Genomic DNA, 27,513 nt, shown 5'->3' with positions numbered 1-27,513 from the left:
CTGGTGTTAGCTAAGGGCTTTATCAGATTAGTCATCCCTAGTAACAATGATATGAAGCGTTTCCCATGGATTATTAGTCGAGATCTGTTGTTTTCTCTTTTAGGTTTATACTTATTTTTCTTTTCCATTTAAGCACAACTCAATGTAAAAGGGTTGTGGTTGGGAATCTGTTTCCCCAAATAAGCCACTATTTTTTCCAGGATCCATTTGGTTGTTTCTATTTGTGGAGTTCCATTGTGAGACGTCAATTTATCATAGCTGTGGAAAACTAGCAGGAGGTTCAGAGGAAAGCCGTGGAAACGATGAGGACCAGGAAAATGAAATGCAAACATGTATCCTGGGGAGGTGAGGTTGAGGATAATGTTTACACTTGTTTGCATGTCACTTTCCCTAGCACAGCTACTCAAATACATATATGTTGATTAACTTGGGTAGGACTTGGTTACAACTGTGGTCTTCTAGTTTACGAAGGCTAATGGGGATGGTGTTTTCTACTGAGACCTGGGTATGAGCTTCAGGATGATCACATAGTAGGTACTCCATATTTAACAAATATTCATTGGATTAAATTGAATTCAATGTTAGTTTCAATACAGGCATCCTGCTGATAGTAAAGATCATTAAACTTTAAAATGTGTTCCCAAGGAACACTGTGGCATCTTCATTTGAGAACATCTTTTAAATTGGATAGCTAATTATCTGTTTAGAATAAAAGCAGAGAAATAGTTCTGAGCTTCATAAGGACTCATACAGTTCTTGATTTCATTTGTGTGCTTTGCTTGTGTGTAAGCAAAGCACTAACTCTATAACTCAGGGGTGAAATAACACATGCATAAAAGATGAGGAGCTAGAAAGAATCTTCTTATTTGAAATCATTGTTTTTTTTCTAATCCAAAAGGATATGATAGTCCTAGTTCTGCACTATCAAATTTCCTCATAAAAAATGATCACGTGTGTTCCTGAGAGTGCCCAACATGTATTACACACCTACTGTTGTCCCTGGGAGAAATTGATTCTGGGGAAGAGAGGTTAGAATAAAACTTTGACTTTTCTTGAAAAAGTTAACTGCATGGAGGACATATTGTTTCAGAACAAATAATGCCAATAAGACTTGATAATTTCAAGCTGGAAGATGATTATAATTGTGCCATTAGAGAAACTTTTTGTTCTTTTTCTGGTTGATGGATACTATGGTAGACATTTCAGAGAAGGCCACCTCTCTAGGATCCATTATCTCCCTTCTCCTACTGCCTCTATTCCCAGCCAGGAAGTTTAGGTGACATTGACCCTCCCTCCAGGTATATAATTAGGTGGCTCTGATTTGGTTTCATCTAATTGGCATATCCCAGTCTCCCTGTCCCTAAGGGAAGAGCATGTGACACAGTCAGGCCAATGAGAGTGTGAATTCCAGAAGAGATCTTCTCTTCCTCTGGATGGTGTGGGGAGGAGACGTGAGGGCTGACATTGCTGCAGCCATTTTGCTACAAAGAGGGAGAGCCCAGATTCCGTGAGATGACACTTATTAGCTCTCTGTTCTTGAGTTTCTTCATCTTTAAAATGAAGATGATGATAGTACTTTCCTGTAGATTTGTTGTTGAAATTAAATTGTTTAACTTATGTAAGGTGCTTAGGAATAGTAAGCACCAATAAATGATACTTGTTAGTAGATATAGTATATTTCCTCTATTTTAAGAAAAAAAAAAAAAACATCATTTCCCCTCCCTGAGCTCAATAATGTTTTTGACCTGAGCTGTTTGGTTAATTGTATTTAATTTCAAAAATTATTTTCTTTTCCATTGGCTCCACACTTAAGTGATCCCTGCAAAACCATTACTGAGTTTTGGACTTTCCAGAAAATTGGGTTTTCCAGTAATACATTGTCCATGTCAGCATTTAAATAATGAAAGCTTTGGGACTGATCTCTAATCTGAGAGCCCTCTCTGGACTTCTTGTACCTCCAAAATACCCAATTTTTCTTGAACTGTAGCTCTGTCAGGGAGTAGTTTTGCAGAGAAGGAGGAGTTGTGAGTGAGAGGAAAGAAGATCGAGAAGGAAGAGCTGTGATCCTGTTTGTTAGCAGTTTGCACAGACTGGACGTGTTTTCACATGGTAAGTAATGGGGGCGAGGCGGAGGCATCTGGGGAGCTCTGAGAAGTCTGAGCTAATAAAGGTCTGCATGTGCCTGTGTTTGAGAAGTCAAAAGCTGCAAACATACAGAGGCTTCTCTGCTGTTCTTGCTGTCCCAGGAGCATTTCTTCCTTTAAGATCCATGTTGATCTGCTTATTATTTTAAAGATAAGATTAGCAGAGATAGAGAATAATGGTTGGAATCCATTCTAGAAGAGATTAAGTAATGGATTTTTCTTTGGAAAGGAACTATTCCATTTTAGTAAGAAATTTGTGAAGTTTTTGGTTGAATTTGACAGAACAAAGACATCTAACATTTGTGAATATTCTTGTAGTGCTTTGGGAGAGATAGATCGGAACCGTGCGAAGATAGGCACATTTAAAACAAAAAGGGTCAGGGTGTCTGGGTGACTCGACTGGGTGTCTGCCTTCAGCTCAGGTCATGATCCCAGGGTCCTGAGATCGAGCCCCATGTCAGGCTCCCTACCTCTCTGCCTCCACCCCCCCCCCACTCATGCTCACTCTCTCTAGTGCTCTCTCTGTCTCTCTCAAATAAATAAATAAATAAATAAATAAATAAATAAATAAAATNTTAAAAAAAATTAAAACTAAAAGGGTCTACAACATAGGTCACCGGTGGGCTGAGCTGTGGGCAGAGGGAAGACTTGAAGGGAAACTTCCATGTTTTTACTCTATATGTAGAGTACATCTGTGTGGTTTGAATTTTATTTGATGACAAATTTATGTATTACTTACATAATTTTAAGAAATTAACATGTCAACAATCTCATTGAAGTTGAAGGTTATATTTCTATGACTAATTGTTCAGATTCAGATTATTATAATCCTACCAGGTGTTTATGATACTTGAGTCACCTAATGATTCAGGTGAATTCAGACTCTGTTAAACTTAAGTGTTGGGTACACAGCAAACTCCTTATTTATATTCGGGACAGTATGTAATTGAATGTTTCTGAAAGACCACCTTTCTGATCCCTTCTTTAAGCCCCCTCACAGCCCCCCCCCCATTTTTTTTTAAAGATTTTATTTATTAATTTGACATAGAGAGACAGCCAGCAAGAGAGGGAACACAAGCAGGGGAAGTGGGAGAGGAAGAAGCAGGCTCCTACCGGAGGAGCCTGATGTGGGGCTGGATCCCAGAACGCTGGGATCACGCCCTGAGCCGAAGGCAGAGGCTGACGACTGCGCCACCCAGGCGCCCCTCCGCCATTTTTAATACTATAGAGGTTTGGGCTGTATTTACATCCGCAATGACTGTTTTGCCTGAGAGATTTGTTCCGAGATAAAACAGCACATATTTATGGATATTTATGACTCTTGGCTTTCACCATTTCCTGCTGAGTGAAAATCATTTGCCTTGTGAACGGAACTTTGCAGTAACCTCACACTCGTAGTGACTGGAACTTTCTGCTGCAGTTAGAGCCAGCAGCTCATGAAAAGTAGAAGTTTCAGGCGAGATGGGCCCTTGGGTCATCCAGCCCCACCTTTCAGTTCATATATGGGGAGAAGTTGGCCCAGGATGCTCAGAGGGATTTCCAAGGTTCTTGCATTACTCTTAGGAGCAGGATGGGGACCAGAAGTCCGCTCCCCTGGCTCGTTCTGCTTCCTGACACAAGCTGTACTGAGGAGTCACGCAGAAGTCAGCTTGCTCACTTCATTTGCACTCTGGATGCTAGAACCAGAGTTGAACCATGTGGGTGGGACTTGGGGAATCCAGATGACAGGGTGTGGAGTTAGTGTGATAGAATGTAGTTTAAATAAACAATAAAATGCAGGTTTAAACAGAGGAATATTTTACATCTCTATAGCAGTCTGCAAAGATTATTTTCTTTCTGCTTATAAAAATAATACACGCTCAATTTAGTAAATTTTTGAAAGCATAAAGAAGAAAATTAAAATTACTCTTAACTGCATTGTCAAGAAATGATCAAGATTAATATTTTGGAATTACACCCACATACATACATGTATAATCCAATCAGATCATGTTGCATCCATAATTTTGTATCCTGGTTTTTTTCACTTAATATTATATGATGAGCCTTTTCCCATGTCACTGAACATACTGCAAAGAACTTGATTTTTTAAATCGCTAACTAGCTAATATTCTCAGGTCGTTCTTTTTGGTTTTTATTGTTTTTAAATGATGAGCCACGAGGACTGGATGAGGTGGAATAAATCCTGCTACAGAATGAAAAGAACAAGTGCTAAGGTTTGGTTCTGTGATCTGAGACGTCAGCATGGAACGTTTGGTGACAATGTCAGTGGAGAGCTGTCAGTCTCCCGCCAGCAGCAACATAGGTCATGAGAGGCAGGTGACAGAAAGTCAATTCAAAGACACACACTAAAGACAGTGTAATAGTTGTTTTTTTTTTTTTTTTTTGTCCTCTCTATCAGCATAAATTGATCATGCAAAGCACCGTTCTGACCACAGACTGGTACCTCCAGGCCGCCGCGAGACAGAGCCCTCATCTCCCGGGTGGACGCAGATGCCTAAGCGTGGTTCAGCATTCAGACGTTCATTATCCAGCCTGTCTCCCTTCGACACACGGCTTTTAGATCGTCCCGATCGTCCCTGCTTATTACTGTTCGCCAGAAGCAGGGCCATTAAAGGAGGAAGAGGTAAAATTGAAAACTGTCCACTTTGTTCCTCGTTAATCAGTTCTGCTTAAAAGGTGTGATGAAAAATGGGGTCAAGTATTTGAAGCGCTTGCCTTCCTCTCCTTCATGAGTTCTGTGTTGCCATAGATAATTGAGAAACCTCAAAGATGCAAGTCAAATTCAGCATCATGGCCAGTTGATCACTTGGGGCTGGGTGGCAGCTTAGCCTGGTAGGTCAGAGGGGACCCCACTTCTGAAAAGGGCGGAGCAGATGGGGCTGAGATGCAGGTGACACCCAGCCTCCCTCTGGTGCTCGGGGCGCAACATGCCGTTCCTCCCCTCTCTCCCCACTTCCTCAGATGCCTCAGAGTATGTTGCTCATTAAAGAAACTAATTATACCTCTGCTCCAATGAATTAAACAGAATTCAGGTAGGGAGCGTGGTACTTCAGGAGAACAGAGAATTTATGTAATGATTTCAGGGAACGTTCCTGAGTCTGATAAATATGCACAAGGTACTGAGAGCAATAAAGATGCAGGGGTGTTTTGCTTTCTTTGTGTTTTCATTGTGAGTTGGGTGGATGATGAGTCTGTTGCCGGCAGGGTATGGTTCCCTCCTGCGCAGGAATGCCACATTTGCAGCGCTTGGTGGGGAACGAGCTAGGAATGTGATTTCTTCCTTTCTCGAGCAATTTTCTGCCTGCCTGCATGAAATGCTAATGAACGTCTCACACATGACAGAGCAATGAGATATATCCTTCCTTTACTATTTTTGGCAGATTCTGACTTTACAAAGTTTAGGTCTTAATGTAATGGTGACGAGACACTTAGAGTAGACCCTTCTCCCTCCTCCCCCAAATCTGTGCGCCGGCTGCTGCTCTCCCAGCGCAGAGCAGATGTGTTGTGTCTCTGATTTGAAATGAGCTCTGTATTGCTGTGGTGCCCCAGCAGCCAATCTTCCTCCATCATTCCTCTGTGTCCACGTCTCTGGGAAAAGTCTAGCTCCAGCCGAGGAAATCTTGAACTTCAATCTCAGACCAATTCAGACATTTATTATTAGTTATAAATGAGTAGCATTAAAGCCTGATTTTATTTATTATTTTAGCTAGTCGGGTTTGGGATAGGGCAAAAATAGGGAGTTGAACATGCTATGGGCTGCAGATTAAATGCTTAAATGACTTGATAATTATACCATGAAGTAAATGTGCTCATAGAGGGGGGACTAAATGGAAATGACTTCTGGTAATCAACGTTGGATTTAGGGACTTGGTTGATTGGTGGGGCCAGTGGGAGAGTGTCATTTGGGGCATGGTGGCCTTTGCTGGTGGAATTAATGGGTGGTCCTCTGATACTCTTGCCACTTCTGCAGCAGGTCCCCGTCAGCTTTGGTAAGTGACAGAAGAGTGTATGAGGCCCAAGGATGGAAGCTTGTGAACTGCAGAGACAGATGGAGATGCTGCTGTGGGGGGGAGGGGTTCTGTTAGTGTTGAGGATGAAGAGCCCAAACGTGGGAGGTTGGGTTCATCCTGCTTCTTGTTTGCACCCCAAGACTGCCTGTGGCAATGGGTCACAATTTATTTCGGCTGCAGAAATGTGAGAGAGACAAAAGAAGAAAGAGATGGATTTTGCAAATGCAGTAACACTTAGAAAGATCCAGAGCAGAGAGGAAGATGGGCCTGGGGATACATTCCCCAGCGTGAATCCAGCTCATTCAGAGTTGCCTGGTTCTCGAGGTTCAACTCGGCTTCCGTATCTCCTTGTTTCCATTCCATCTCTGCCTTCGGCTCTCCTCATTCATCTTCTCCGTGACCTCAGAAATTCTCATGTTTGATATAAAGTTAGTCTCCAAAAGCCCGTGGTTGTAGAATATGCCAGTTAAAAGGGGGCGCCTGGGTGGCACAGTCGTTAAGCATCTGCCTTCGGCTCAGGGCGTGATCCCTGTGTTCTGGGATAGAGTCCCGCATCAGGCTTCTCCGCTAGGAGCCTGCTTCTTCCTCTCCCACTCCCCCTGCTTGTGTTCCCTCTCTTGTTGGCTGTCTCTCTCTGTCAAATGAATAAATAAAATCTTAAAAAAAAAAAAAAGGCCCTTTGATCACTCGTATGCCCAGGAAAAGATGCATATCCTCTTTTGTTCCTCTTAGTTTCTGTCCCATAGGAAAGAAATGGAAAGATGTCATGATTGGATAAATAAATTGGGGGTACACTTGGTCTGCTATAGACCTGATCTCAGGATGGCCTAGGGAGGTGAGCTCAGAATAATTATTAAGTACTGAGAAAGATGAGTTGGAAAGGTCCTTAAGTTTTCTGAAAGAGCTTCAATATTTGGAGAAAAAAAAACTAATAAACTAGTATTTGTGGCTGGAATAGCATGGCTGCAAAAGTTTTATTGAAGATTATGGAAGTGTCAAGAATGTAGATTGGGTTGACCTGAGCTGGCCCACGCCAGCAACACCAGGCAGGAGGTAGAATTTGAAGCTTATGAATCTATAGGATGTCCTTCTCACAGAAGAAGAAGGATAGGAAATATAAATGGATTCAAAAAAGATTTAGTGGATAACAATAATGGGCTATAAAGGAACTTATAAGTGTCGGGAAGATGCATTCCCATCTCTGTTTTTAATATTCTAAGTATTATTTTTAACTAATTAAAAAACCCACATTCTTTTAGCAATTTAGAGAACATGAAAAAGAAGAAGAAAATAGAGATTAACTATAATCTCATTTTACTTTTAACATTTTGATGGATTTGCTTTCACTTTTTCCACACTATTTTAAAATCATCTCAACATGGCTGTGAGTTCAATTTTGTATGCTGCTTTTATATTTTTATTTAAGCCCAAAGTTTTCTCAAGTCTCCAGGAAGGCTTTCTTTTATTTATTTATTTTTAAAGATTTTATTCATTTATTTGAGAGAGAGAGAGTGTAAGAGAGCAAAAGTGGTGGAGAAGGAGAAGCAAGGTGACCATTGAGCAAGGAGCCTAATGTGGGGCTCGACCCCAGGACCCTGGGATCATGACCTGAGCCGAAGGCAGCTGCCCAACCAACTGAGCCATCCAGGCACCCTGGAAGTCTTTCTTTTAAATGTCATTTTAAGATGCCATTGACTTTAGGACACATTATTATCTTACATACTGCTATGAAAGGACAAAAATGTTTCTAATTAAGCTGTGACACAAAGCCTTGATGATCGCCTTCCATGAAGAATTTGTTGGTCATACCAGCCTTTCGATGCTTTGATATTTCTTTCTAGTTCGGGATTCGGCAATTCTTTTGCCTTCAGTTGCATTATGTGGCATGTAGAAGAAATACATATACATACACACACACACATATTTTTGTGTGCACATATGCAATATATATATATATTTGCATATACCTCAGAAAACAAAATGTAACATCTCTTCATCTACTTATGTTCCATAAAGTACTCACATGATTTGTTGCTTTGGAACAAAATGTGGAATAGTGATCATTCCTCCTGTGACGAATATTTGCCTCGCCAATATAAAATTTGCCCACTGCTGTTCTGTTTACATGCCTTTCTGTGTACACAAAACTTTTCGTCGCGATGCTGAATCACAGTGTTGCTTTGAAGACATTTTAAGTAGCAGTGAAATCAACATGTGTAGTACCAACAATGTGCATAATTCAACTGAGGTAATGACAAGATGACCATCTGTGACCACGTTCATGTGTGCCTGGCGATGACAGCTACTTTTTGCCTACTGCGGGTCTGATGGGGATAATAAGATGCTGGCTACTGTAAGACATATTTCAAGTTCAGGGAGGTGGAAGAAGGTAAATCTTAGCGTCGATGGATGCACCTGAATTTAATTAATCATTTTGTTATTCTGGGTCTTCTATTTACAAAATTTATGTATTTATAAAAAATGGGCTTTTTTTCTCTCATAATACAAATGTTTCTTTGCATTTGTGGCTATTTCTTTGGGATAGATTCTGAGAAGCGGAATTATTCAGTCGAAGGCTATAAACATTTTTAAGGTCTTTGGCATATATTTCCAAAAAGCTTTACAGAAATTATATAGCCTGAAGAACAATGTGATTTTGGTTTCCTAAACTTGTCTTTATGGAAGAGACTTGTGGAAGGCAGCCGGCAAGACAGCATCAAAGATCCAAAGCGATGGTATGTGGCTTTGGGGCTAGGTCATACAAGATCACAGCTCCCACCCTGCTCTTTTGGAACACATATTCTGGGGGAAGCTAGGAGCCCTGTTAAGGGAACAAACATCCAGCCTCCAGAGAGGCCTCTTTAGGGAGGAACTGAGAACCAACTTGTGAGTAAATCACCTTGAAAATGGGTTCTTTTGTCCCATTCAGGTCTTCAGATGACTGTAATGTCTTGCAAAGAAAAACCACTGTGAGACTGCGTCTGGATTTCATGAAGGAGGAAAGTCTATGTTAAATCCAGATTAGTATCATGTAATATTGCAAACCTCTTATCAAATTGCATTGTCTTGTATATTAAACAGAGCCATTTAGAATAATGCGCATTCCTCTTGAAGTGGAATGTTTCCATTTTCCTTGAGTTGATAGGTCTGATCCCTGTGGCTTTGGGTGTTTGTCTTGCAGATGCTTAATGTGGACGGGATCCAAATGTATGTCAAATTGAATATTGCTGGATATTGAGAGTTCAAGACAAAACAGGAAGGTCAAATATCTGTGTGCTATGGAGAAAGATCACAGCAGCCATTTGATTCAATTAAATTCAAGTACTTACTGAGCATTACTGCAGCATGTGGTAGCTAGTACGAGTGCAGTGGTCACAAAAACCAATGATCATCCTACCTGGGTGGAGATTACAATCAAGAGGCACCATAACTCATCCCAGATTTCCTGAATTGTACCCTCATCTTCTGTCATAAAATGTAGGCATCAAGGTATTTGCAGGGTGCTGAAGTTGGGAAAGGAGCATAAGATGTTTCACTGGGAGTAGGAGTTTTTCTCTTTCTTATATAGATTTTCTTAGAATTCATTAGTTGACTCATTCTTTACCCTCAGTCCTGTGTGTGTGTGTGTGTGTGTGTCAATAGCGTGTGTGTGTGTGTGTGTCAACAGCGTGTCACCAGCATGTCACCAGTATAATTTCCTGAAATTCTGAGTGCCAAATAGGGTCTGTCTGCTTTAGGTTATCCCAGGACCTCAAAGGTCTGGGTTTCCTCCCAGGATTGGAAATACTGTTTGTGTTGGTGGCTTGCTCCTCTTGGGTTCCTTCTGTCTGTACGTCATCCTGGCCACCCTCAGAGGTGGTGTGAGACAGTGGAACGTTATGGGAATGTGGAAATTTGGAGTTATAAGAACTAGGTTTGAATCTGGTTCTTCTATCTCTTTAGCTGAGTGTGATCTTAGGAAAAATGCTTAATTTTCTTGGTCATCATCGCTCATCGTTTTTATAGCAAGCTTATGATAGAGATACAATCAAGTCCATTTTACACTTGAGAAAACAGGAGTTTAGCAAGGTTAGGTAATTTTCCCAAGAGCCAGGGTTCAAATACATGGAGTCTGATTTTAGTGTCTATACTTCAGGACTTCTTTATGTCAGTTATTAAGGGCTGAACACAGTATTTGGTGCATAGGATTTCTGCAATAAAGTGTAGCTATTATTGTGGCTGTTATGACTGAGAACCAAGATGATGGAAGAATTTACTAACGGGGGAAACAAAACCTGAATGGCGGACCTGTGCTCGAGTTATTTTGGAGTACAGAATCATTCTCCTTCGACCTCTGACCCCAACCACATGTAAGGCTAACCTTGATTAGAGTGGTAAATGTCAGTCGTAATTGAAAGATCTAATTTTTATAATTCTATTTCCTCTGTGATGAAGAATTACACTTTTGACATTTTCAGTTAATGCTCTAGATAGCCGTGGATTGACATATGTGGTACTAGGGGCCTTAAACCAGGAGCTGAAATACAGAGATGAATCCGTAATGAGTTATGGATCCTGTTAAAAGATGAAAGTTAAAGAAAATATCCTCAATTAGTGCTGTTTTGAGGTGTTTAAAAATGCTCATATTCTACATGCATAAAAATAGGGTGAAATGTATATAGATTTTCATAGACGGCAACACATACACAATTCTTGGCAGTGAAGCACTGTTATCTCTGGCTCAGCAGGGAGAAATGCGGTCCACAATCCTTATCATTTCCTTCCCTGTCTTATTAGCATTTCAGAGGTTAATCCTCTGTTAATGCATCTTCTCAGAGCACTTTCCTTTTTCACTCCCAAGTTTTATTTATTTATTTTTATCCACCAGAGAGAGATACTGTCCTCCTCTTTTTGGTTGTATTTAGGTAGGGAGTCGATGTTGTACAAATGTCATATTTAAGAATGGCTTTCTCATTCCTTTTTTTTTCCCCCCCAAGTTTTCTGTTACATCTGAAATAGAGTCTATGTTCCTGGAGAGGATGAAAAAAATCATTTTATGGCCATAATCAGAACAAAAACTATTGCAATTATTTTTCCTTCTTTGAAAGGGAACCAAACCTCGTTTTGATTTTGACCCATATCATCTTGTATGTTAGCCAGATAGGGCAGTGACTTTTTGCTATAAACATATCCACCCTTACAAGTCTCTGAAGAGGTTGAAGAGCTTGAGATATGACCACCAAAACATGTGTTCTGGTTACCAACAGGACTATGAAAACTGAATTCAAATAATATCTGTTAATGGACCCATTTAAAAAACGATTCTTTAAAATTATGCTAAATAAAGTTCAACTTCTCCAGATTTGTGTCGGATTTCAAAGGGATAATGAAAAATAAAAATCCCAATCAAAATATTTCTGTTTTTAAAGGAAGAGGAGAAGAGAACTCATTGCTTTATACTTATGTAAATACTTACAAACATGCAAGAAAACCAGTTTTATTTCTAAAGTATATGTCAGTTCTTTTGAGGTGAGAAGTCAGACTTTCGGCCTGGGACCTAACTGAAATCATTTATTGTTCATGATTTAGTGTTTTTGTTTGTTTGTTTTTAGAGTTTATTAGTTTTCCAGATAAAATACTAATAATAAAAAAGAACTTTTCCTTTAATTGTACACTACTTAAATGAGAATGTACTATTGATTTTGTCAAAAAAGAAATAAGTACATTTGAAAATTTAGGACATCTTGCTCATCTGGAATTTGGCTAGGTCCAGTCCCTCATCACCCTTTAAATATTTTTTTCTAAATAAATTTACACAAGTGAATGAACCTAAAATATTTTGTTTGGGAATTGTCAAGAAACTCCAAAGTTGTGACTCTTAGTGTGTATTTATTGAAAACTGTAAGAGCCAAGAAAGGGAGAGCCAATTTTAGGAGCCTAAGAATGTATAATTAAATCACTCTGCTTTGTTCCATAGCAGGGACTGAGGACTAACAGAATCCCCTTTCATCTCTCCTATGTTGCTGTTCGTGATAGAGACAATTCATATGATATAGAAGTTAACCTGCCTCATGAAAAAAAATGTAGTGCAGTTTTCTGTTTCTGTTACTGAATCACAATCCTTTCAAACTCTTCAGCCCAGTGCCTTTATCCCTACTAGAGAACTCGATCCGAGCCCCCCTGCAATCTGTGTGTGTAGACAGGCATAAAAGTACCAAGGAGTTATTAATGATGGAGAAAATGGAAGATTAACTTCTTTCTTAAAAACGGAAAGGCATCGCAGAACATGTTCTTTGATTTTACCGAGGTATGAGGGTCTGGAAAATGTCTTATTGAACTTACAGGTATTCTTTATGGGGTCTTAAATCTGTCTTATATTGTTGTTTCCTCCCATATGTTTATTGTCAACTAACAGCTTAGAACTGATGAGCTGTGTGGAAATGTTTTGTAAAGCTGCAGCTCTTCCTTTCTGACAACTGTTTCTTTTGTTTAACTCAAACCTCTTCTTAAAAAGAATACATTTGGTGACAGCATTGGTAGACATAGAGGGTATTACACTAAGTGAAATAAGTCAGAGAAAGAGAAACACTGTATGGTGTTTATATGTGGAATTTGAAAAACAAAACAAGTGAACAAACAAAACAAAACGGAAACAGACTCATAAATACAGAGAACAAACTGGGGATTGCCAGAGGGGAGGGGGTGGGGGTGGATGAAATAAATAGATGAAAGGGATTAAGAGGTATAAGCTTCCAGTTAATGAAATAAGTAAGTCATAAAGATGTAAAATACAGCATAAGGAATATAGTCAATAAAATAATAATTTTGTGTGGTGACAGATGGTAGCTAGACTTATCATTTTGATCGTTTTGTGCTGTATACAAATGTCAAATCACTATGTTGTATACCTGAAACTAATATAATATTGTATGTCAATCATGCTTCCGATAAAAAAAGAATACCATTTATGTGCATATCTTTCGTCTACAAAATATGGCCAGTAAGTGTACCTTTGCATTATGAAAGGGTGTTTAGTTAGATATAGTTTCTTTTGTTGTGATTAAAAGGATGTGACATGCTTGTGTTTTGGGAAGATCACTCTGGCCATAGTGAGGAAAATGGGTGAGAAATAGCAATGACCTGAGTGAAGGTGGCAGGAGGAGGATGGATAAGAAGGAACAGAATTCAAGGATGTTCTAGGAAATGGACTTACTGGAAGGGTGTGTTGAGAGGGGAAAGAGGATTTTCTTATGGCTGAAAAGTGCCTTACTTGGATGATGGTAAATTCCATTCATTGAGCTAGGGGATACAGAGGAAAGATGTCACTTCGACACTTTGTGGTTGAGACCTCTCTGATCCATGCGTGTGGTTCAGTTAGCACTTGATCTTGAAAGAGAAGTCTGCACTGAAGATTCAGAATGGGTAGTGTTCATCTATGAGACAGCTGTGAGTGTGTGGTTTGGGAAGAAAAAGGAGGGAAGGAAGGAAAATGAGAAAACCCAAACACAAAAGGGTGGGTCCAGGAGGAGGATGGGAGATTGAGTGTCAGAGAAGGGAGACAAGGGTGTTTAGTGTCCACACCCATCATATGAAGAGTGGTTAAGTGAATGGGCCAACTTTGGCTCTGGGGAGAGCAGATCCTTTTGAGGGTGGACTAGTGTGCCTTTCAGCCTTTGTAAAGAAGAACTAGATTCAGTTTGCACTGCTCCCAAGGAACTTTGTGGAAGTCAATTCTGCTTTTGTTTATGAAAGTATTTTCAGAGTAGAAGCACACAACACAAGATGTGATCACCTTTCAAAGCATCCCCAGCTGTCTCTCTGTTAAAGGTGCACCAGCTAAGATGTCAGTCCTGATTGGAGGGGGTTGGGTGGGTACGCTAGATGACATCTAAAATTCTCTGAAACCTGAGAGTTGATAAGGAGACTATAAATTCATACTTTTTATGAAAGTGTTTTTGCCAAATTTAAGCTCGGCTTCAAGGGGCAGTACCACGCTGTAGTGACAGAGAATGCGTGAAGGGAAGTGGTCTTTCCCCTTCCTGCTTTCCCCAAATAGTGATGCCTTAGTCTCCTTTCGCCATGTAATATTCAGGCTTAGAAATTACATGAGTTGACCATTCCGAGGAAAAGTCAGACAATTTTTCTTGTATTATTATCCAATTTGTATTTGAAAATAAGGAGGTATGTTTAGCGTTGTTTGTAGTCTGATAGTGTACAATTGATGAATATTGTTTTTTTCCAGCAAACATATGATCTTTTATAATACAGACTTGTTCCTATTGCTAATTCCACATTAGAACCTGAATGTATCTTAGAGAAGTTCACTCTTACTATGGTACCACCATGCCCTAGCTATTGTACCAAAGAAGACTCAGACAGAAACATCCGTTGTTCATGGGGAATCTTTGAGAATACATAATTAGGTGGAAATAACCACCTGTGTACACCACATTTGATCCTATCACTGACAGTCAGGTGTGGCAGCACCAGGAAGGATATGACTTATTTTACGGAAGAACATCTCTGATGGGACATGTTGACCGAAGGTTGGGATGAGGACTAGGAGTAGACTTGACTGGAAGTGGAGTTGTTCATATAATTTCTCCCTCTCAGTTCCAGACTTTATTATTCTAAATTACAATTTGCATCATTCAAATGCAAATGAATTCTCAAAAGCCCTGTGTGGGTTTCATGTAATTCTTTTTGGGCAAGAGATGCTCAGTGTTTCACTTATTTGAAAGAATTCCGTGATGCAACAGATTTCAAGGAAAAAAAATGTGAATTTGAAAGTGTTTGTCCCACTGGAAGGGCTGGTATAATCATATCAAATTCACATCTGGTTTTATTTTGCTGACTGTCTCTCCTCTTGGCTTCCCTCAAGTATATGTGACTTATAAGGAGTCACATATATATATGTCACAAATATAATGCTCTTTACCTGACTTTCCCTTGTTCCCCAGGGTCTGAATCTTCCCAGAATTATAATCCTGCTTAAATATTGACTATAAAAGTGAGGAACACAGCAGAAAGTTTTGAAAAGCATAACAGGCTAACAATGTTATTATGAAAATGTGGAAATTCATTCAATAGTAACACTTCATTTTTGGCTTTTATGAACCCATCTTTCAGCCGACCAAACTGCTCATGATGCAGGACACTTAATAAGTCACCAAACCTCCCTTGGCAGTTTAACATCTTTTGTTCTAGAAGGTAAGAAAATATTCACACAGCTTTTAATGCTCTCCAGCTGTTCATTGGTAAAGACCTCAACAGGAGGCTCATAGGGAGAAAACTGTGCTTGGTTTAAAATTCTAAAGGAGACTACAAAAAACCTGACTCTCTTTGGCCTCTGCTTTTGGGAAATGATCTTCTCTCTTCTCTCATCAGCCCTGTGACACTTGTATTGCTTCACAAAACTTTTCAGTGGTGGTCCTGTGGTCACTGGTTCAGGTCACTTAGTGAACAACTAACTGGTGTGATCTTCCCTTCAGATTTTTTTCTGACCAGGCTCTTCCGGGTGGAAAACATGGTGTAGTTCTCAACAGGTTCTGTGGAGAATTGGTCACGCAGGGTGCTTCATGGTGAAAAAGGTGGCATGAGACAAATCAGTCTGGGAAACAAATTTAGGGCTTGTGATTAGAGATGGCATACTAAAGGGTCTGAGAAATTCTGTGGTAAAGAATTCTTCCTCAAACTCTATTTAAACCACTAGTACGATGTAGTAATTAAAAGCGCCGACTTTGAGAACAGACTTGGACTGAAATCCCAGGCTCACTGTTAGCCATGAAACTTGGTCAAGTTACTTCCCTGTATGATGGGAATAATCATTTTCCTCTTCTTCTTCTACTTCTTCTCCTTCTTCTTTAAGGATTTTATTTATTTATTTTTGAGAGAGTGAGAGATAGAGGGTGTGTGAGAGTGGGGAGGAGGGGCAGAGGGAGAGGGAGGGAAAGAATTCCAAGCAGACTCCCTGCTGGGCAAGGAGCCTGATGTGGGGCTCGACTTCATGACCTGAGCCAAAATCAAGAGTCGGACGGACCCTCAACCAACTGAGCCACCCAGGTGCCCCTGGTGGGAATCTTCTGTACCCCATCATAGCAATGGGAATAATGAATTTCAGCTCAAAGTTTTATTGTGGACAGCAAATAATATAATGTTATGTAGAATATTTGGCAGAGTGCCAGAATCGGAGTCCACACCCACTTACTTGTTTCTAGTATAATATCATTATCTTATTTGAATGTATGACTTCAGGGGGCAACACATGAGAGACTACTCTTCTAAGGAAACCAGATGGGGAATGCTGATCTGGTAGATTGAGATGTATATCAATACTTTTAAAGAACTGAGGGAGCCGGTACCCATGATGTCATGAGAATTCTCAAGTTGGCCAATATCTCTCTCCCAGTGTTGTTTCCTAGAAAATATATAGAATTTTGGGTCCCTAATATGACATTGACTTTGAAATATAATACTCAAAGGTTTTTATAAAGAAATCCTATTTTCTGTCTTGAATATCAAAAGCTGAATTCTAGGATGTAAACATCCAGAAAGAAGCCCCAAGAGAGTGAGAAAGGAGGGAAATTTGTTTCCTCATGTAAAGAAGAAGTTAATGGAGAATTTGAACACTCGTGGGAACAGACTTGAAGCTGAGTTATCTCTTAGAACACAGACAAGGTAACAAGGCTGATTATGAATAAGACTCCAGTAGGTAATTAGTTTTTAAGCCCAAGTGAAATGGAGGGAAGTTTTGTGTTCAATTCCAGTAACTGCCCTTTTTAGTTTTCCGCTCACCCTCTGAGCTGCCTCCTGCCCTTTTCTTAATTCCTTCTCACTCTAGGCACCCTGTTCAGATGAGATAAAATCTTATGGAAACCTGCTCTTAGCTCAACTTTTGAAAGGATCTGACGGTTAATTTGTGTGGAAGCATAAAATGGCGTTTCTCAACCTTCATGCTATTGACATTGTGGACTGGATAATTCTTGACTGTGGGGGGCGATCCTGTGCATTGTAGGATGTTTAACTGAATCTCTGGCCTCTTCCCTCTAGATGCCCATGGCACCCTTCACCCTAGTTGTAACAACGAACAATGTGTCCGGACATTGTTGAATTATCCCTGGAGGGCAATATGCCTCTCTCCCCTCATGGAAAACCACGGAATACAAAGGTTTGCAGCAGTTAAGTCTATACCACTCTCAGAGTTAGATTCCCTTGCTATCATATGTCATTTCTTAATTACCCAAGGTGGAACTATGAACAGAAAATTCATTTATAAGATGCTGGTCAGGGAAGAATGGTTTTATGCAATCAAATCAAGAAGGTAGATGTCTCCTTTATTTAAACCACATAGGCCAAATCTGTGAGAGACTGTGAGAGACTCCCTCCTCTCTCCTCCTCAGCGGAGGGCTTGACACAGGTTTGAGGCTTCGTCCTCATCTGTATTAAAATCTGAAGCTCAGGGCACCTGGGTGGCTTAGTCAGTTAAGCGTCCAACTCTTGATCTCAGGGTCGTGGGTTCAAACCCCGGTTGGGCTCCTTGCTGGGCTTGGAGCCTACTTAAAAAAAAAAAAAAAATCGAAGCCTATGTCCCACTCTTCACTCCAAACATTTTTAATGGTTGAGCATTAAGCAATGAATAGGGTCTCTGATCATCTACCTGACTTAGTCATTCACAAAGCAAAATAGATGGACTGCTAGTTTTTGTCCTCTGGTAATCGAATTAGGTTTATTGTTCAACAAACCCTGTGGCAGAGCAGCATTTTCAACAAAGGCAAAAAATAAATTCTAAATTGGTGATATTTCAGGGTGTCTTTAAATACCCATTTGGCATTGAATCCCAAAGAATGAGGGCTGAAGTCCAAAGACTGCTGTTTTTTCTCGAATTTGCATTTGGCTTTTTGCATGTTGGATCTTTATGCCTGCCTGCCTCCCCTTCCCCGCCTCAGTTGCGGCTTGCTCTGGGAACTTTTGTTTTAAGAAAGAGGAACACGTACTGTGCAATGAAAACATTGGCTCTAAATCATTTTCAGCTATAAAGTGTAGCTGTTTGGAGCCCCGTAATTGGGCCCGTGGTTCTGAAAATAAGAAGGACTGCCAACATCTGAATGTGTTGGTTAATTGGTCCATGGGGAGAGACCCTGGGAGTGTCCAAGAGACTGGTTTTTGACTTTTTTATTGTTCTAGTTTTTCTATGGGACCTGCAGTATTCCCTTGCTAATAATCATTTACCACCACTAACTGTTTATTTTGTGTGGTAGAATACTGTCGGTACCACGGAATTCATAATTCTGACAGAGGGGGGCAAGGCTCGAATGCTTGGCAGGCAAAAATATGTGTGCTTTGTAGATTCAGTGCAAAGTACGCGGCGCGTTTCTTTATGGCCACAGTGTGGCTTGGGACACCAGCTACAATGTTATCTGTGAAAAGCAGGTTGGTAGCAGTGCAAAATCCTTGTGTTGGTCACATAGCAAATAATTAACTCATTTATTTTAGATATTTTAAAATGTGCTCAGAATTCTCATTGCTTCAGGAAATCCGTAGTTTAAGGATGTATATGAATGTGCAGACTTGTAAAAACAGTCAAAGCATTGAGTGACCTGATATTTGTTTCAGCGATTTGTTCTCTGAAAGTCAGGTATTAAGGAGATAGTTCGTTCTGTGACGTCTGAGAGTATGAATTCCCTGCAAGGAGATAAAAAGAGGGTTTAGTCCTCTTTCCATTTTGCCAGACCTGAGAGGATATGTTGAAATCTATATAACCTTGCATTTTTCTTTTTTAACTAATAAATGTTAATTCTGAGACCAAGAAATGTGATTGCAGGGATGTTGGGGGTGTCCATTCCAGAAGCAAAGGGAGATTCTGGGGAAGGTCAGAGTTGAAGTAAACTTAGCCAACGGTTGAATACCAGCTTCTCCTTGGGAGTATGGAGGGTGGTCTAAGGGCATTCCTGGGGGCTAGGGCCTGATGTCTCTAGCACCCAGCATCACAGGGCACGCAGGAAATGCTGACTGATCTCGTCGATAGCAGTCACCTCCTTTATTTTAATATTTCTTCTTGACTAACAGGCCAAGAGGGCTCAGGAAGGGGGACAATGAGGGGCAGGTATGGTGCTTTAGCCTCATGGAGAATGGGTCATAAAGAAGATTGATTCTTTGGATGAAATTGGTAGAAAGTTTATTTAAAGAAGCTGAACTGAAAGAGGGGGAATTTATTAAATACTGAGGGGCTCTCGCTAAACCCAGGGGCAGGAATTCAGTCAAAACTCTGGAACTAACTAGAAGCAGAGGCTTAACAACCACCCAGACATTCCCTCTAGTCCTTGATTCTACTTGTGTCTGTTCAGCTGCTCCTTCCTCTCTTTGAACATTAGATTTTTCTTCTTCTTTTTGACCCATAGTGAGAAACATGGCCGATATTGAGATGTCAGCAGCCAAACTTTTCTTTTTAGGGCCTCAAATCTCTGGGCACTGGGTCTAAAAATCCTACAGGAGGACCTCATCAGCCTAGTTTGGATTAGAGTCAGTCTTGCTCCATTGAATAGGATCAGCGGTGAGATATCTTGCTGCCAACAGGGGGGCTCAGGCTTTAGCCTGGGACAAAGTCAGAAGGGCAGTTTGTAGCTGGGAGCCTTGGATTCATGGTATCCTAAGTGTCCAAAAGTTTCAACATAATCCAAATTGTAAGTGATGTAGAAGAAAAAAAATAATTTTCAGTCACAAGGAGGTTTACTATCTGTAAAGGGAGAAACTAGGGAACACATCAGTCCTTTCATAGGAATTCATTCGGGGCTACCATGTGCTGCTGAAGAAGTGAGAAGAAATCACAAATGGCTTATGTGGAAGGAGAGATTTGAATCTGGCCTGGAAGGATCAGAACATGGATGTGGATGTGGATCTGGAGAGGTAGAAGAGAGAGAAGGCGGCTTTCCAGAAGGCTGCACAGAAAGGCCAGAGGCACTAACGAGCTCCACATTGGTGGCTGGGAGGCCCGGCCTGATTGTATTTAGATTTGCCTACGGCGATTGTGCGAGATTCGTTAGGATCATTAGTGTGGCACTAGATGGTAGAGGGCCCTGAAAGGTGAGCAGAGGATTTGGATTCGGCAAACAAAAACAGAACAGTAAGGATTTTTGAAGAGAGTAATATGATAAAGAGAAGTTTCAGAGGGTGCGGGTGATAGCAACGTATCAGGCATACTTGACGGCCAAGACGCTGCAGGCCTGACGGCTTCCTAGGAGGCAGAGCATAGAATACAGAGTCTCAGACCTCATTCCTGCTACTGAATCAGAGTCTCTGGGGATAGGGCTGGGAGTTTCTATGTTTGGAAAATTCCTCAGGGAGAAAATGCTGAGGATATACCTTAATGATTACCGATCTGCTATTTTTCAGCTTGGGCAGTGAGAAACTATACTTTTTTAAGTAGGAAAATGATATCATCCTTTGAGAAGTTCATTCTTCACTAATTGGAGGAAGGGGAAAGGAAAGAAAGAATCGATAATCTGGAATCTTAGCTGATTTAAGACTAAGGTCACCTCTTTTTTTTTTTTCAAAGATTTATTTATTTATTTTAGAGAAAGAGCATGAGTGGGAGAGGCAGAGGGAAAGGGAGAGAGAATCTCAAGCAGACTCTGCACTGAACGTAGAGCCCTACATGGGGCTCCATCCCAGGACCCTGGCATTATGACCTGAGCGAAACCAAGAGTCAGATGCTTAACCAACTGTGCCATCCAGGTGCCCTAAGGTCAACTTTTAATGATCCAGTTTCCTCCGGCTTTTATTTATTTAATAAGTTATTTCTGTAATTATTTAATTTAATTAATTAATTTTTTTGGTAATTTTTTTTCTTTGGTAATTAGTTTAAAATAACATAATGATTACCTATGAGTCCGCCATCCAAAGAAGCTGGGACCCTGGTTGGTGACAAATGTAACCTGTTCTTCCATCCCCGTTGTTGTCTGAATATTTCCTACCAGAGGTAACAATCATCCTGGGGTCTCATGTTCACTGTTTTCTTTATATAATTTATTGTGTGTGTTACTGTAGATCGTATGTGTTATTGTTGTGTTCCTAAAAGGTATATGCAGTTTGTAATTGTTTTGACTTTATAAAAAGGACAGCATGCTGTACGCAGGGTTTTGGAACTTACTTTTAAAATTTAGTGTGACATTGCTAAGATTCTTCCGTGTTATTGGGTGTCACTGTAGTTCAGGTGATCGAGGTTTTGGAGTAACTGTGGGAATGGGGGACCGGGATCTGGGCTGAGCTTGCCAATCACCCCCACAAGCTGTGGAGAAGCACCAACAGTCTCCAGCAACCTCCCTTTCCGAGGCAGGCCCTGGGGTGTCTTTTCAGGAAAAGGGCAGGTTGAGCCAATGGATTTCCTGTTCCTCAACCAGAGTGTGTCAGAGAGGGCAATAGCTTCTTCCTTTGCACAGCTTCAATCAGCTATAATCAATGCCTGCCATAATGCTAAGGAGAATGGCCAGACAAGTGGGTATTAATTACGGTTAGTGTACAAATTGGTGAATTCACCCTGATGCCAAGAACCAACTATACACTCAGGCTACTTTTCTCATATATAATATACATTTATAATATCTTACCTTTATGTAATATACTGCTTTATACATTATGGCATATTGTTATGGGCTAAATTGTGTCCTGCCGCCCCCCCCCCCCAATTCTTGTGTTGGAGTCCCATTCCTCAGTGCCTCAGCGTAAGACTGTATTTGGAGATAGGGTCTTAAAGAGGTGATGAAGTTAAAATGAGGTCCTTGTTGTGGGCCTTAATCCAGTATGACCAGTTTTAAAAAAGAGAACATGTGGACACAGACACAGAGGGAAGACCTTGTGAAGACACAGGGAGAAGGCAGCCATCTGTAAGTCAAGAAGAGAGGCCTCAGAGGAAGCCCACCTTGCTGACAGCTTGATCTTGGACTTCTAGGCTTCAGAATTGTGAGCAAATAAATTTCTGTTGTTTAAGCCACCCGGTCTCTGGTATTTCGTTATGATAGCCCTAGCAAACTGATACACATATAATTTCTATTATGACTAGTGTTAGCATGACAATTAAAATAATAATTCCTGTGACTAGATTTCCAGGTTCAAATTCGGGCCTCACCATTTATGAGTTGATAATACCCTGGAACCTTCCAGTTCCACCAAGAGAGGATAGCCTCATTTCTATAAGGTTTCTACCCCCCCCCCCTTACAACTAAACATTTCTGGATGTAATACAACAAACAAGCACAGGGAGTTTCTGAAAGGTAAACGAGGAAGGGCCTCCTGGGACCAGAGGACTTGAGGAATGACACATGATGAGTTGCTGGGATACCTGGTTGCCATCTCTACTTGGTATAGGCGCTTCAGAAGCCTCCAAACCAGGACCACCTATGGGCACGGGCATGAAAAGCTCCAAGAAGAGTCTGTTCCCCCTAGGCAAAGGACCAGGAAGCATTTTGAAAACATCTACCCTACTCTAGCCAAGTGTCAAACACCAATGGAAAAAGGGCTCCTCTCTCTCCTACGCCCTTGCTGTGTGGAAGCAGGCAGCATGCTCCTGTAACCCCACAGGGTGGTGTCAGCAGGGCTGAGCGGGGAGCTAACCTCCTATCCTGTGCGTGGAGGAAGCAGTCAGTGCCCTGATTCTCGAGCTGGCTGGTGTTGGCTGGACCCAGCGGGCCACTGATCTCCCATGCTCTGTCCAGTGGAACCAGGCCATGCAGATCACTCAGGGAGGTGTTAGTAGGACCCAGTGCTAACCTGAATCTTCATCTTCAGCAGCAGTGAGCCAGAGGAGTGCACCCTGGGGCTAGGCAGCACTCCACTTTCCCGGGTGGGGAGCTGAGCCTCCACTCCATCCGGTAGCAACAAGACAGGATTAGATGTTGGGAGGCAGGGCTTGTCAGCACTCCGCTTCCCTCCTGCTCTTCCCTGGCAGCAGCAGAGCTCAGGGTGTAGGAGGCAGTGCCCTGCTTTCACCAGGAAGGTGTCAATCAGGCAGAAGGAGAGCTGAATAGGAATGCCCCTGTCTGCAAGGAGGCAGTGTGAGTCAGTGCTTTTCTCTTGCTCTGGTGGCGTTGGCAGGGCCCACAGGGCGTTTGAACATGCACACCCATCCCATCTTGCAGTACAGCTCACTGGGGGGCCTGCCTGCTAGAAACAGAAGGTAATATAGGATACGGCGTCTCCCCCTAAAGTGTCTGAAATGCCCAGCATACAATAGAAAGTCACGTGTCATGCCAAGAACCAGAAAGATCAAAACATGAATGAGAAAAGACAGTCAACAGATGCCAAGGCTGAGATGAATCACATTTTGAAATGATCTCACAACTTAAAGCAGCCCTGTAAAAATGCTTTGCAACAAATGAATTTTCTTGAAACAAATGAAAAGTTAAAAAATCTGAGCAAAAAAATAGAAGTTATAAAAAAGGAACCAAATGGAAATTGTAGAACTGAAAAATATAATAACCAAGGTAAAAACTCATTGGATGGGCTCAGTAGTAGACTAGAGAAGACAGGCTAACATCGGTGAATTTGAGGACTGATCAGTAGAATTTACTGAATATGAATAACTGAACAAAGAGAGAGAGTGGACCTCGCACAAGTTACTTAAACTGTCCGGGTTCCACTCTCCTATCTTTAAAATGAAAATCGTGACTGTAGCTATGTCAAAGGAATGTGGTGACAGTTAACTGAGACGTAGACAAAAGGCTTAGTTAGTGGAGTGGCTGGCATATACACAGTAGGTTCTCAATAAAAGTTAACTATTATAATTATTAAAACCACCCTATACAGATAGCCATGTGATTTCGTCTCTTTGTACACTTGATTCCTTTCGATGCGTCATTCAAAATGTAAATGTTATTCTTCAGGGCTGAGGGGGAGATCGGTGTCGGGGAGGCTGGGTAGGGAAGGTTTCTTGAATGAACGTGTTTTTTGATCAGGGCTTGGAAGACGTCGTGGGCCTGGATGAACAGGTGGAGAGCGGCACCCGCCTCACAGAGGTCGCGTGGTGCCTGGAAATGGGAGAGACCTGGTCGGGAGCTCGTGAAGGATACTCCTGGAGTTCTTTCTGCCTTCATGGGCTAATAAGGATAAAAGAGCAGTGAGCGGACAGACAGGAAGGCAGGCGTCAGCCTCTAGGGGACTACTCAGGAAATGACCTTCGCGGTGAATGTGGTTCCGGTCTGAGTGATCTCCTAAGAAGCAAGTTGCTATGCTAGTGACCCCTTAGCTACCTGTACTCTTGTCTCCTTCTATAGGCCATGGAAATGCCTCACTCCTTGGGTTTATTAGAAGTGTTCTGCTGTGAGCAGCAGCCTCCTACAGATTCTCACCTGTGCCCGGGTGCGCACATACGTTCACACCCACGCTCACATATCCACTCACGCACACTTTCACACATGATCACATCCCCGCTTAGAGACATACTCACACGTACACTCACACAGGCTTGCACAGGCTCCTGCATATTCACAGTCACACCCCCCATAGACACTCAACGCGTGCAGTCACATAGACTCACACATGCACACTCACACACATGCCACACCACACACATACACTCATATTACACAGCTGTGCAGAAACGCACCGTGCACACACAGGAGTCACACACACGACTCACGCCTCCCACCACACATACATATGGAAGCACAAACGCACAAGCACGTTTGGAAACTTCTCAACGTATTTATTTTCATAATATGACATAAGATGAATAGACAGTTTTCGTAAAATAAGCTAAAAGCGGACAATCTACTATTAGTTAAGAATGCATCTCTACCAGTAATAATAAAAAGGTCATGTAGTGAATCTCTTTTCCTTGTGTGATTTCTCAAGCTTTATTTTTGTAGGAAAGCGTCCAAAATTCTGTAACTTCTCTTAACAGACAACGGGAATGTAGTGTTTCTGTTTTATGGTTTTTTCGTGTGTTAATTTGCTTTGGGTCACCGTAATACTGTTAAATAATGACATACGTTGTGGCTATAAACCTTTTTAAAAGTAAATAAACACAGCTTTGTTTACCAGATCATCTCTATCTTCTCAACATTCTCGGTTTTATTCTGTTTTCTGGGACAACCATTTATTTTTCAATTGATCTTGTAGGTTGTTTTACCTCAGAATCATCTTTTTGTAGTGGTTAAATTAATCTCCCAAGCCTTTGGGTTTTTTTAATCTTTGATCTTTGGAATCTCTGAGACTTTTTCTCACAATTAATTACTTTCATTTCATTCCCTTTCACTCCTGCTTGTCTTTATAGAAACATTCTTTTTCTTATTTTGGTATTGCTTTTAATATTACTGCACGCCGCTTCTTCGTCCTGGCTGTGAATGGCTGCACGGGCAGACAGACAACTAAAACTCATGACAAAAAGCCTGACATGATTTTCACAAGGTCCAAATATACATTTGTCATGCTGTGCGCCTAATGGTTGTATCCATCACCAAAGCAATAAACGCAGCATAATAAGCAGTTGTATTGGTGCTGAGGACGGACGCTTAAGAGAGTCTAAGTAAATACAGTATTTCTCAAATAGATAAATAGGACCTGAGTTTCCGTCTTACCAAAGACAATTGGGAGCCCTAATGAGAACCAGGAATTGCTTTTTTATGGGTTTCTTGGTTTTTAGTTAGGTAAAGAAGAGTCTGTAATTTAGATCAGGGCCATTGGTTCCGTAATGGTCAGACAGAGACCAATAATGGCAGTTAAACAAGTAATATACCTCATCTCTGACCCAGGATAGTATTAATCAGGATAAGAAAGTACTAGGTATATTTAGCTTTTTTTTTATAACTGGGTCTGTTAGCCCAACTAGGCAATTTTAGACTAGCTCACTAGGTAAATATGCAGAGACCCAGAAGTCAAATTGTGCTTGGAATTTCCAAGAGGTTAGGGAAGGGCCAGGGTCTGCACTGGTTTGCTCCAGTGCTGTTTCCAGCCACCCTACTCTGTCTGTTCCCAAGTGACGTGGTTGCAGGGCGCTGCGAATCCCTGGGTGCCCAGCCAGACTGGCCGGCTTGTTCCATTGGCAGAAACTAGTCCAGGCCCGTCATGCTTCAATTCGATTTTTATTCCCTTTGGTGTGGATGTCTTTGGTGGTTGTGGTAGAAATAGCAGTAATAGACTTTTCGATGGCTCTTTGCAGTGAGTAAGGTCTTCTTCACAGATCCACTTCACTTTGTGAGACAGCTCGAAGGACCCTTTCCATTTGATCCATGAGAAAACGGTCTCAAAAAAGTTAGAGCACTCATTCAAGAACCATGCTCTTTCCACTCATGAGAGCAATATTGACCGAACATCCGTTTTTTTACTGAACACATTTATTAGCACCCTTGTGGTTAGAGAGACCATACAGGAGCCAGTGAGGGACTCTGCAGTCCTTCGCCCTGTGAGCCTTTGTTGCCGTCGTGATCACACCTTGAGATGCTCTGGAATTCAAGGATGATTCCCTGCTTGAAGGCAGCTGCCCTGGAGAGCTGCCACACTTGCTGGTGCTATTGCCTTAGTGAGAAATAAATCTTTGCCGTATTTAGTCACCAAGATTTTATTTATTACTTATTCTGCAATGTAGCTTAGCCTATCCACTACAGTAAACTGATCCTATTTTTTATCTGAGTATGTAGCATCCAAAAAATTTTATTTTATTTAAATTCAATTAATTAACATGGAGTGTATTATTAGTTTCAGAGGTAAGTTCAGCAAGTATGTAGAGATTAAAAATATGCTTTTGTGTGTATCAAATTTAATCTCCACAAGAATTTTGAAAGTTAAATATTACATACATTGATTTCTACTTGATCGCTATAATAACAATACTGATATGTTCAGATTATCTTCTGCTCTTTTAGGAGTCTATCCGTTTCATTCATAACATTTATCACAAGTGGGATTTCATACGTATTTATGTAATTCTTTGATCTGTGTCTGTGTGAAATTCAAGCTCCAGGAGGATATTGTATTCCTAAGCCTGAATTAGACCGTGAATGCCTATTTGTTGAACTCCGTTAACAGCTGAGTGCTCGTGTCAGCAGCAAGTGCGTCTTACCCCTATAGACAAGCTCCAGAGAGTCTTAGAACCAAGGTATTTAGTTGCATGATTTGAGTAATCCACGGCCTTTGGCAAAGGGAGCTTGACTAATTCATCTTCAGATGTGGATATACCCACCTCCGGGACAGGATGGGCCACGCACTCGGGACATCCACCCGTCTGGCTGTTGTGATATGAGGAATACCAACTTCGGGCTCTGTGTGGTCATGTTAAAAATGATCTCTATTGGTGAATAGCCTTTATACCTCGTTGATTAATATAATTGATTCTGATGGTATGCTAAGGGTTGTCACGATGACTCCGGAGGCTGAGCCCGTCTCATTGC

General features: G+C 41.2%; 1 long non-coding RNA gene across 1 annotated transcript in view; it reads left to right on the top strand.

Annotated features, from left to right (window-relative positions):
- Positions 1-27,513, top strand: part of LOC103659171 — a 217,985-nt gene that overhangs the window by 83,318 nt on the left and 107,154 nt on the right. The window contains exons 4-6 of the long non-coding RNA XR_005833031.1: positions 201-345; positions 1,988-2,109; positions 4,546-4,770. This is a non-coding gene — a long non-coding RNA (uncharacterized LOC103659171). The remainder of the gene's footprint in view (positions 1-200; positions 346-1,987; positions 2,110-4,545; positions 4,771-27,513) is intronic.

Source organism: Ursus maritimus, unplaced genomic scaffold, assembly GCF_017311325.1.
Source record: "Ursus maritimus isolate PB19 unplaced genomic scaffold, ASM1731132v1 scaffold_10, whole genome shotgun sequence".
Lineage (NCBI taxonomy): Eukaryota > Metazoa > Chordata > Mammalia > Carnivora > Ursidae > Ursus > Ursus maritimus.
Note: the sequence above shows the minus strand (reverse complement) of the source record. Positions and strands in the feature narration are given on the sequence as shown.